The 12939-nt window shown below is 42.7% G+C and overlaps 1 protein-coding gene and 1 pseudogene across 1 annotated transcript in view; both read right to left on the bottom strand.

Annotated features, from left to right (window-relative positions):
• Positions 1 to 12939, bottom strand: part of HDHD5 (haloacid dehalogenase like hydrolase domain containing 5) — a 331796-nt gene that overhangs the window by 221779 nt on the left and 97078 nt on the right. The window lies entirely within an intron of this gene.
• On the bottom strand, positions 9538 to 11110 carry LOC132225882 (Krueppel-like factor 17; annotated as a pseudogene).

Below are 12939 nucleotides of genomic sequence, written 5' to 3' on the forward strand. Positions count from 1 at the left end.
TTTTTTTTTCTAGAGGATTTATCCAGTGATGTTAATGGGGTATTAAAGTCTCCTAGTATGATTTTATTGCTGTCAATCTCTCCCCTGATATCTTCCAGAAGTTTTTTTATGTATTTGGGTGCTCCTTCATTGGGTGCATGTATGTTTACCAGAGTTATAACCTCTTGTTGTATTGATACCTTTAGAATTATGAAGTGGCCTTCCTTGTCTCTTGTGATGGTTTTCACATTGAGTTCTATTTTGTCAGATATAAGTATTGCTACCCCAGCTTTTTTTTCATTTCTATTTACCTGAAAGATATTTTTCCTTCCCTTCCCTTTCACTCTGTGTGAGTCCCTTGTTCTGAGGTTGGTCTCTCATAGATAGCATATATATGGGTCATATTTTCTTATCCATTCAGTCACTCAATGTCTTTTAATTGGAGCATTTAATCCATTTATATTTAATGGATTATTGATAGGTACTTGTTTGTAGCCATTTCTATTCTTTATGCCTCTGTTCCTTCCTCCATTTCTATTTCTTCTTTTTACAGCATTTCCTTTAACATTTCTTGCGTTGCTGGCTTGGTAGTGATAAACTCCCTTAGCCTTTTTCTTTCTCTGTGAAGCTCCTTATTTCCCCTTCAATTTTTATTGATAGCCTTGCTGGGTAGAGTATTATTGGATTCAGTCCTTTGCTTTGCATCACTTTGTATACTTCATTCCATTCCCTTCTCACCTGATGTGTTTCTGTTGAGAAATCATTTGATAATATGATGGGGGATCCTTTGTAGGTAACTCTCTGTTTGTCTCTTGCAGTCTTTAAGATTCTCTCTTTATCATTAATATTTGCCAATGTAATTATGATGTGGTATGGGTCTTTTGGGGTTCATCTTGCTTGGGACTCTCTTGTACTTGTTTGAATTTTTTCTTCCCCACATCAGGGAAGTTTTCTGTCATTATTTCTTCAAATAGATTCTCGAATCCTTTCTTCTTTTCTTGTCCTTCTTGCACCCCTATTATAACATACTAGAGGCCTAGTACACAAAATTTGTGCATGGTGGTGGGGGGGTCCCTCAGCCCGTCCTGCACCTCTCCAATCTGGGACTCCTTGGACATCCTCTCGCAATCTGGGACTGCTGGCTCCTAACCGCTCACCAGCCTGCCTGCCTGATTGCCCATAACCATTCTGCCTGCTTTCCTGATGTCCCTAACTGCTCCCCTGCCTGCCTGATCGTCCCTAGCCACCTCTGCCTGCCTGTCTGATCACCCCTAGCCACCTGTGCCTGCCTGCCTGCCTGAATGCCCCTAACTGCCTCTGCCTCAGCCCCGCCACCGTGGCTTTGTCTGGAAGGACGCCCAGAAGGTCGTCTGGAAGATGTCCGGTCTATTTAGCATATTTCCCCTTTATTAGTATAGATGTTAGTTTGTTTCATGTTTTCTCAAACCTCCCTTAGGCTCTCCTCCTGCTTTTTATTTTTTTTCTACAATTGCTCTTTTGATTGGGCTTTTTTCTCTACATCATCTTCTAACTCACTAATTCTGTCCTTCACTTCTCCTAGTCTACTGTTGAAACCTTCCATCTCATTTTCAATTGTAGCTACATCACTTGTGATTTCTTCCTGATTTTTGCATAGGTTGTTGATTTTCTTGTACATCCAATTTATGAACTGTATGACCATTACTGTGAATTATTTTTCTGACATATTGCATGTCTCTGTTTCATTTACTTCCTTTCTTGGTGATTTCTCTTTTTCTTTCCTTTGGGGGTTGTTTCATTGTCTCCCCATTCTTGCTATCACCAGAAGGTCCAAGTGCCAAGTTGCAGGTGCCTGAGCCATGCACAGCAGGAGCATCTCATCATCAGAGCATCACTGAAGAGCTCAGACACTGCAATGTGTGCCTGCTGTGGGTCAGTGGGAGCCTCATGCGTCAAGAATCAGAGTCATGGGCACTCAGTGCAGCCTTGTGCTTGCACCAAGAATCAGGGTCCCCATGTGTGTGTCAAGAATTGGAGTCACTGGCACTCTGTGCAGCTTCATGCACGCACCTAGAATCAGGTTCCCCGCATGCGTGCACTGAGAAACAGAGTCCCTACATGCGTGTGCTGAAAATCAGAGTCTCCAAGCGTGTGCCAGGAATCAGAGTCTCCATGTGTGCGTGCCAAGAATCGAGAATCAAAGTCTTTGGTGCTCGGTGCGGTCTTGCATGTACACCAATAATCAGAGTCCCCCTACATACACGCGACAAGAAACAGTGTTCCTGCATGCATGCGGGGAGAATCAAAGTCAGTGTCGCTTAGTGCGGCCTCTTGCTCATGCCGAGATTCAGTCCATGCACATGCACATTGATAATCAGAGTTTCCATGTGTTGGTGGGAGGCCCGCTCATGTGCCACGGGTCGCACAGGCCCTATCTTACTGCGGAGGGACAGCAGGGAGGGGGATGCACTCTGTGACTCACAGAAATCTGCGACCAGGATGTCTGGAGTCTTGGTGTCCCTGGATCTGAAGCTGTGGCAGCAGGTCTTTGTCCAGAGTGGCCGTAGTATCCCGGTTTGCATCCGAGGCCAGTCTGGGTGGTGGTTCGGCTAGAATCCTAGTCACAGCAGTTCTGTCCTTCAAGATGGCAGTGGTTTATGTGCCAGTGCCAGACACTTGGGGGTGTTTGCAGTAGCAGCAGAAGCAGGGTCTTGCAGTCTCAGACTGCCTGGTCCACCAGCCCCTGAAAGTCCTGCAGGATCTAACTGTCCCTAGCTCACACACACACTCACTACACACATGCACACACTCCCCTTTCACTCACTCACTCACTCACTCACTCACTCACTCACTCTCTCTCCCTGCCATCTTTCCAGTCACTATCTTCCTTCCTCTTGCCAATAATTTTTTTTTTTGTGTGTGTATTCTTTAGGGTTCTCCACAGTATCATGTCATCTGAAAATAACATCAGTTTTTCTTTTTTCTTTCCAATTTGGATGCCTTTTATTTACTTATTTTTTCTGTCTGGTTGCTGTGGCTAGGACTCCAAGTACTGTGTTGAATAAGAGTGATGAAAGCAGAAAGCAGATGTCCCTGTCTTGTTCCTGATCTTAAGAGAAACACTTTGTTTTTCCCTATTGAGTATGATTGCCGGGAGCCGGTCCATCCTTGCTGTTTCGGGGGACCTGGCATATATGACATACGGTTCTTAATATGTTTGCTCACCTTCTTGGCGCTGTGTTTTAACCAAGGTCTCCTCTCTGAGAAAGGTTATTTCCCCAGGTAGGGATTTTCCCCTGAAGTTAGGGAGGGAATAAAACCCCTCAACTAAGTTCCAGGCGGGTAATTAATCTCTTTAACTATGAACAATCATGCTTAAGCTACATAATCTTTACTCCCTGGAATGGAGATAAGAAACGCCCTAACCTTTGTAATAGAGATTGATAGGATTGAATCAACTAGTATAAATATAGATGTAACAAGACAACAAGACACAGAACTTAGAAGGGAACCAAGAAGACAGAACCTACACAGAACCTACAGATAGAAGAACTTCGCTGGAGAGAACATGGCAAAAGATCCTGGACTGAACATGACTACAGAAATTGTCAAGAGAACCTGACTAGAACCTGGTGACTGAACCTGGCTGGAGAACCTGGACAGAACCTGGCTGGAGAACCTAGCGAGGAAACATGGCCACAGAACCTGGCTGGAGATCCGAAGCAGAACCTCTCTGGAGATCCAGACCAGAACTTCGCTGGATATCCTGGCTGGAGATCCGAAGCAGAACCTCTCTGGAGATCCAGACCAGAACTTCGCTGGAGATCCTGGCTGGAGATCCTGGCTAGGCTGCTGATCAACTGAACGCTGTCTCCATGTCATTCCTTCTTCGCCGACTCTGTCCACACCTTTGGGGACCCCTGGGCCCGCTGGGGTTGGACCCCAGCACCTGGCGCCCGAACAGGGACATGGAGATCCTGGCTGGAGATCCTGGCTAGGCTGCTGATCAACTGAACACTGTCTCCGTGTCCTTCCTTCGCCGACTCCGTCTACGCCTTTGGGAACCCCTGGACCTGCTGGGGTTGGACCCCAGCATCTGATGTTGGCTGTCGTTTTTCATATATAGCTGTTGAGGTATGACCCCTCTATTCCCATTTTTCTGAGAGTTTTCATCATAAATGGATGTGGGATTTTGTCCAATGCTTTCTCTGCATCTATTGATAAGATCATATGATTTTTAATCCTTCATTTTGTTTATGTGGCTTATCACATTAATATATTTGCAGATATAGACTCAACCTGGAATACCAGGAATACATTCCTCTGATCATGTTGTATAATCTTTTAATGTATTGCTGCATTTGGTTTGCTGATATTTTATTGCGGATGTTTGCATATGTGTTAGTAGATATTGGCCTATAATCTTCTTCTTTTGAAATCTTTTTGTCTGGTTTTAGAATCAGAGTAATGTTTGCTTCATAAAATGAGCTTTGAAGCCTTCTTTTCTTGTCTACTTTTTAGAATAGTTTGAGAAAAATAGTCATTTTTCCTTTGAATGTGTGATAAAATTCACCTGTGAAGTCATCTGGTCCAAGACTTGGTTTGTTGTAAATTTCTGGATTATAGATTCAATTTCATTAGTAGTTATCATTCTGTCCAGATCTTTGCTTTCTTCTTGTCTCATCTTGGAAAATAGTTTCTTTCCAGGAATTTAAACATTTCTTCCTTGTCATCCAACTTTTTGGCATATAATTGTTTATAGTATTTTCTTATACTCCTTTGTATTTCTGTGGTGTAAGTTGTTACTTCTTTTTCATTTCTGATTTTATTTATTTGGGTACTCTCTTTTTTATTGTTTCCCCCATCAACCCCTATGTCTTTTGATAGGAGCATTTAATCCATTTACTTTTAAGTACTTGTTTGTTGCCATTTTTATTCTTTATGCCTTTGTTCCCATTTCCTTTTCTACTCCTTCTTTTTACAGCAGTCCCTTTAGCATTTCTTGCATTGCTGTCTCGGTGGTAATAAACTCCTTAGCCCTTTTTTGTCTGTGAAGCTCCTGATTTCCCCTTCAAATATGAATGGTAGCCTTGCTGGATAGAGTATTCTTAGATTCAGTCCCTTGCTTTGCATCACTTTGTATATTTCATTCCATTTCCTCTGGCCTAATGTGTTTCTGTTGAAAAATCAGTTGATATTCTAATGGGATATTCCTTCTAGGTAAGTTTCTGTTTTTCTCTGGCAGCTTTTAAGATTCTTAATTTGTCATTGATATTTGCCAATTTAATTATGATGTGTCTTGGTGTGGGTCATTTTAGGTTCATCTTGTTTAGGACTCTATGTGCTTTTTGGACTTATGTGGCTTTTTTCTTCCCCAAATCAAGGAAGTTTTCTGTCATTATTTCTTCAAACAGGTTTTCTATTCCTTGCTCCACCTCCTCTCCTTCTGGCACCCCTATTATGCAGATGTTGTTTTGTTTCATGTTGTCCCAAAGCTCCCTTAGGCTCTCCTCCTGCTTTTTAAGTTTTCTTTCCAGTTGCTGCAGTGTGTGGGTGGTTTTTTTTCTACCTTGTCTTTTAACTCACTGATGTGGTCTCAGGTTCTTCTAGTGTACTGTTGAAACTGTCCTTTGTGTTCTTAATTATGCTATGCCATTCTTCGTTTCCTTTTGATTCTTCTTGATTTCCTCTTGATTCTTACACATGTTGAATTTGACTTCCATCCTTTTCAGTGTCCTTATAACCATTACTCTGAATTCTTTCTCTGACAAATTGCTTACCTCCATTTTGTTTATTTTCTTTTCTGGTGATTTCTCTTTTTCTTTCAACTGGGGGTTGTTTCTTTGTCTCCCCATATTTGCTGTTCCTTTGTGATTGTTTCTACATATTTGATCAAACTGCTATGCCACCATATTTTTTGAGTTTGTATTATACAGTAGATGTTTTTGGGATCCAGTGGTGCAATCTCTCCAGTGTTCTTGGTTGGGCAATCTAGGGATGCCTCCTATTTGGGTATTTGTGTTCTCTTGGTGTATTTGGGTCTTGAGTGTTATTGTCCCATTTGTGGATAGAGTCTCCTCTCAATGTGTCTGGTTATGTGCCTCACTCTCTACCACATTGACCAAACATCACAAAATACAACTTGACATGACACAACACAAAGGGAACAAAACACGAATGTATTCACAACACTGATAACCCCAATATAAGTGACCACCACAGAAATTAGTGGACAGAAAAAAGAGCAAAAATGATATTGAGGAGGTAAAAACTGGTAAAAGAGAAAAGAAAAAGAAGAAAAAGAAAAAAAATATATATGGGGAGAAAATACCATAGAACAAACAGATAAACAAAAAAATGCAAACAACAAACACCCATAAAAGAGGGTGGGGCAGAATCTGTAGAGGCAGAGCTTATATACTGAAAATAAGGTTAAGGAATTGAATGAATATGGGGAGGACCTCATAGAGGAGGTAGAAAGAGGATGAGTGGATGAGAAGAAAAGAAAGAAAAAGAAAAAAGTTTTTAATAAAAAATAAAAATAAGATAATATAACAATTAAAAAATTAAAAATAGAATGAATAAAAATATTACAAAAAATAAAAAACAAGAAAATCAAAGAAAATAAAGAAAAAATTTAAATAAAAGATTAAAAACAAAATAAAATAAAAGTAAAAATAAAAAATTAAAGATTAAAAAAATAAATAAAGTAAAAATAAAAAAATGAAGTGTCATTCATTTCAGTCGAGTTTTAATGCCCCATACAGGCTGGTTTAAGATCCCACTCTTCTGTACTGTCTGTCACTTTTGTTTCCTATTAGATAGCCGGCACTTTGTTGAAGTTCCAAGTTCCTCTGTTTGTGTCTATCTCTACCACCTTGACTGTCAGCAGGCAGGACCAATCTGCCCAGTTAGCCTGTCTGCCTGCTTTCAATATTAATCTCTGAAGCGGCTGTTTCTGACAGGGCTATAGTTAGGGAGGCTGCTGTAGTGCTCTCTGGGACTGAACAACCTCTCTTCAATCCAGTCCCTGAGGGCTCTTAAGGGCTATTCAGATTTTTTTTTTAGTCCTTTGTACCCTTCAGGATGTAGTCTGGGCGTGGCTGTATTGGTTGCCTGGAGACTGAAGAGAGGAGCTAGCTCTACAGGAAAAAATGGCTGCTTAGGTCCGGAGTATGAGGAATGTCCCAGTGCCGGTTGCCCGGTCACCTTTTCCTGACCTGCTCTTCTCCACAGCCTCTCCCTGAACTCTACAAGTCCGCACTTCCACCTGCACCTCAGCCACGGGTGAGTGTTTGTATTTGAAAGGTCCTATGTACTGGGTTTAGCAAATAAAATCAAAGACCAAAAAGAGGGGAAACAATCACATGACTGTGAATTCCTCTCCCCCGCCTTCCCCTCCCCCTGGTACCATGCGGTTTGGGCAGTTATTCAGGCCCAAACCTGAATGGGGGTCTGGGCTCAGCCTTTAACGGCTGTGGACTTAGATCTAGAATCCCCTGCCACCAGCAGCCCTGTGAACTTCCTTTCCACAGTCAGATGTTATGCTTGTTTCCAAGGGGCGCGGACTTGGTGCCGTGCAGCTTCCTTCCAATCTTCTTGGCTCAGAGGTCTCGCAACTCTCTCCAGCCCAGATCCCCGATCCTACCTTTCTCCAGGTGTCCTCTGCCCTTCCTGGCTGCGAATTGTCTCACCAGCTGTGTTCACTTTGCTAATTCTGGGTGGATGTTATTCCATTTAGATGCTCTTTCTATCTGCTCTGGGATAAGGCTCAGGACATGTCTGCCTATTCGGCTGCCATTTTGTCATATTCTGAGTTCTTAGTGTCCAGCACTAAGCATGACCAAGGTAGACATCCAGGAAAGTCCGGCTAAGCCCCATGAGCTCTTCAGGTCTGACTTGGGCACCTCCTTGAGAAGTCTTCTTCCCTGGCACACTGTTGTTTCCATGCCACCCACCATGAATCCCCACAGCTCTGAACTGTAGACTTAAAAATATTTGCAGAGTCTGGCCAGTGTGTCTCAGTTGGCTAAGCATGGTTCTGTGCACCAAAAAAATTGCTGGTTTGATTCCCAGTCAGGGCACATACCCAAGGTTGTGGGGCCAATCCCTTGTTGAGGAGCATACATCTTTATGATCTTCCCCTTTAGGTGCTCCTCCTCTCCATGGTTACTGCACCTAGGTGGACCTCTTAGGCCCTAGACCAAATGGTTCCTGTACCACAGGAACCAGTCTTGATCCATCTCACTGTGGAATCACCTGGCAGTGCTTGGCATTAGAGTAGGAACAGGCAACATCTATAGAAGGCATCATAGCTAAGAGATGTACCCCTGGAGTAGACAAATCCTGCTTGGGATCCCAGCTCTGCTACTTGAGAGTACACTTGAGACCTTGGGTAAATTTCTTTCTATTAGTTTGCTGGTCAGAAAAATGCTGGCTGAGAAGTCCAGAAATGAGGTTTGAAGTACCTGGTTGAGTTGTCAGGATAGCCATTTATACACTCAACCCAAGGGGAGGAGCAGAACAGGCCATTTAATACAAGGTATCTGGTACCTGAGCTCTGTAAAGAGAAGGTGAAGTTACAGTGGGTTTGTCCTTTTCTGCCCCATTCTAATGTCCTCCACCCCTAAGTCACCTAGAAAACAGAGCCTAACACAAGAATGACATACCAATATTATATTTGGTGGTGTAAACCCAAGGCAGTGAGAGGGAGAAAAGAAAAGCAAGGCAGGGAGAATGGGAGGCAATGCAAGGTAATATCAGGTGGGATCCTGCTTCATGACAAATCTTGAAGCACAGCAGGTGTGTTCACTGGCTACTTGGGACATCTCCCCATTGGGTGTATTATTTGGAGAAACAGTGTCTTGCAGCAATTCAAGGAAGGGAGGAAAGAAGAGGGAATTTATATGCCCTGGTCTTTCCCAACTCTCATTAGTCAAATGTTGCCCAAGAGGATTAACTCCCCCATGCTTCTGTGTTGCTAGTGCCTACTCAAAATGCCAGATCCCATGCCCTGCAGTGGGCCATTCCATCCAAGTCTGAAAGTGGTGGGAGGAGACAAACTTTGGGCATGTGGCTGGTGAATTCTGGACAGAATCTGATTCAATACATAAGATGTGTCCCAAACAGTCTAATAGTATTTTTTTCACTTACCAGAAGACCTTTGCCAAGGTCTTATGGCCAGTAAGTGGTATGTTCAGGATTTAAACATAGCCTGGCTCTGGAAACTGTGGAAGACCAAAATAAAGATCTTGGATTTTTTGTAGCAGGCAAGGAGAGTCACTGAAGAGTTTCAAGTTGGAGAGTGACTTAACGAGCTTTTTAATAAAGCTCACAATCTTTACTTTGCTTCATCTTTCCATGTAGATAAACTCAGCAACAGTAAGTGGCCCCAAAGAGGTGATGACATCTATTTTTTGAAGAGTTCCTGATGGGATCCAGCTAATATGGGCTTCATTCAACACTACCTCATAATCTTTCTCAGTCTGCAAATAAGCTTATACCTACTAAAGAGACTAGCTGGTCAGAGTCAAGCAGGATCTGGGTAGAGAAGCCAAAATGAAGGGAAGAATAGACTGACTAAAGACCAGGAGCAGGAAGACCAGCCATCTTTTCATCGTTGGCCTGTGGATTGGGAGATCCTGGAATCCACAGATGAGTCTTTTGGTGTTGCCTGAGATGGTCAGATCTCATGAATTCTTGGCCGCATTGATCACATCTATGTGGCCTGTATCTGGCGTGTATCCACATATGTTGTCCAAGCTCATCAGAATGGAAGAAAGACCACGTAAAACCTTCCCACTCACATTTATAGGGCCTCTCAACTGTGTGTTTGCGTTGGTGACTCAGGAGGTGGGAGCGCTTGATGTAAGCTTTTCTAAAGTTCTCATACTGGCAGCAGTAAGGCCTTGCAACTGGAGATTTGCTCCTGTGAGCCTTTCTGGGACCCTGCAATTCTGCTCTGCTCTTTGTGGAGAAGATATGGGCTGCTCAGGTAGGAACGGGTCTTCCTGGGAGGCTGGCTGGCTAACAAGAGTTCAGGGATTTTAAAGTCAACAATGATGAGGACCCATTTGAGGGCATTCCACAGTTGTGGGGATCTCTAGGTGGCAACATCTGAGCCAAAGAGGAGAGCCCTGCCTGGACCCCAGCAGATGGCAATAACATTTTAGGTGTCAAAGGGTTTCTATTAGAACGGCCAGAATAATGCATTGTTGGTGTCCTAATGTGGAATGCTGTGACTGGTGGCCCATGGGGGGCATGCTTAGATTCCCACTGAAGGTCATGACCACCCTTGGAATATTGGGCTCTCCAAAGGACATCATTTGGGACCCCTTGAAAATCATCATTCCTGTTTAAGAGGGTGACATTCTCTGACAGTAAATCATTTGGGAAGTGTTACAGGGTGTGGGACTGAGCCATGGAAGGGTTACAGAATGTTACAGAATGTGCTAAGGGGAGGAAATGAAACATGAGAAACTGAATGTGCTGGGAGGGGGGACTGACGTATGTAGAGGGATTGTGTCAGGATATGGAGAAGGATTGTGTCAGGGTTAGGAATCATGAAAGAAAAATTGCTAGATTGTCTTAGAAAAACAATATGTTATGATATGCTCTAGCCAGGTGTGACTCCGTTTACCTCCCCTTTGTGCTTATGAACTTTCTGTGAACTTCTAAGGTAACACTGTTTTGCTATAAAGGATCATACTGCACCCTTGATCTCTGCCACATGCTCCAAAGCTCCCAGAGTGGGAGATAGGTGCTGTGGTCAGCTGGCCAGCTTAATAAAGGCTCTTAAACTTAAATTCTGAGTTGGTGGTCTATCTCGCTGAGCCAACCCATAACAGAAGGAGGGAAAGTCACTTGGGATCAAAAGTTCACATTATGCTCAAGGCAGTAACACACTAAACTGTGGCCCCATTTCATTTGCGTTCTGCCTGGGCTCCTGAGCAGAAACCTAGGGGATCTTCTCCAACTGTGGACCCTGAAGGATGTGTTGAATGCCTGATGTACCATGGTTCTAAGAGGTGTGCACTCCACTGCTTTTGGGAGATGGAGACATGTCCAAGATGCACATTGACTTCTCAATATTCCCTGCCATCTGGTGTGGAGCTGCCTGCCACTGGTTCAGCACCTCCTCCTCTTACTCCATCTCAGCCTGGGATCCATGCACCATGGAACTATGTGCGAGTCCAGACCACGTCCGGACAGAGCTGAGCCCCGCTGCCTCAGCATCACAGGTTGAATGTCGATCTGTTTATTTATTTTTTTTTAAAAAAAGATTATGTTTTTATTGATTGTAGAGAGAGAGGAAGGGAGAGGGAGAAACACATAGATGAGAGAAACATCAGTTGACTGTCTCCTGCATGCCCCCTACTGGGAATTGAGCCCACAACCCAGGTATGTGCCCTGACCAGGAATTGAACCAGCATCCTCTTGGTGCATGAGATGATGCTCAACCAACTGAGCCACACTGGCTAGGGCTCTTCTGTTTCTTGAGGTAGACCTGTATTTCTATGAATTTCCCTCTTAGAACTGCTTTGGCTGTGTCCCATAGATTTTTGGGGTGTTGTATTTTCATTATTTGTCTAAATGTATCTTTTGGTTTCTTTCTTGATTTCATTGTTAACACATTATTTTTTAGTAGCAATTTATTTAGCCTCATGTATTTTCTTGTATTTTTCATTTTTCTTCTTGTAATCGATTTCTAGTTTCATACCATTGTGGTCAGAGTAGATACTTGATAGGATTTCAGTCTTTTTAAGTTTGTTGAGAATTACCTCCTTGGTTATGCTTATTCCTAGGTATTGTATCTTATTTATTTATCTAATCCTTACCCGAGTATACCTTTTCTCCCATTGATCTTTAGAGAGAGTGGAAGGGAGGGGAAGAGACACACAGAGAGAAACATCAATGTGAAAGAGACACATCAATTGGTTGCCTACCATTTGCACCTCAGCCAGCCAGGGCCAGTGATCGAGCCTCAATCAAGGTACATGCCCTTGACTGGAATTGAACCTAGGACCCTTCAATCCACAGGCTGACACTCTGTCCACTGAGCCAAACTGGCTAGGGCATCAGTGGTGCTTTTAAAGTCCCCTACTATAACTGTATTACTGTTGATCCCTCCCTTTATGTCCATCAATATTTGCTTTATATCTTTAGGTTCTCCTGCATTGGTTGCGTAAATGTTTACAAGGTTATGTCCTCTTCTTGGATCGATCCCTTTTTCATTATAAAATGTCCTTCTCTATTACTGTTATAGCCTCCTTTTAAAGTCCATTTTGTCTGATATAAGTATTGCTACCCTAGCTTTCTTTTTTGCATCTCCATTTACATGAAAATTCTTTTCCGGTCCCTTTACTTTCAGTCCCTTTACTTTCAGTGTGTATCTTTTGATTTGTAGTGGGTCTCTTGGTAGGCAGCATATGTATGGGTCTTGTTCTATTAGCCATTTAGCCAACCCATTTATTTTTATTGGAGCATTTAATTCATTTAATCCAAATGAAATTGTCATTCTTTCTTTTTTTTAAATGTAATTTTTTATTTTTCAATTATAGTTGATGTACAATACTATATTCATTTCAGGTGCACAACCCAGTGATTAGACATATAGCTTTTTTTTTTAATCCTCACCTGAGTATAGATTTTTATTGCTTTTTACAGAGAGGAAGAGAGAGAGAGAGAGAGAGAAGGAGAAACATTGATTAGTTGCCTTTTGTATGTGCCTGATCCAACATGCAACCTAGGTATATGCCAGGCATGGGAATCAAACCCACAATCTTTGGTGTATAGGATGATGCTCCAACCAACTGAATCATCTGTCCAAGGCCTAATTTGTAGAAATAATTTATTTTTTAAAATTTATTTTTATTGTTGAGAGTATTACAGATGTCCCATATTTATCCCACCTTTCCCCCCTCCACCCGGCTCCCATCCCCCCCCAGGCCTCCACTGCTCTATTGTCTGTATCCATGGGCT

The sequence above is a fragment of the Myotis daubentonii genome, chromosome 2 (assembly GCF_963259705.1).
Source record: "Myotis daubentonii chromosome 2, mMyoDau2.1, whole genome shotgun sequence".
Lineage (NCBI taxonomy): Eukaryota > Metazoa > Chordata > Mammalia > Chiroptera > Vespertilionidae > Myotis > Myotis daubentonii.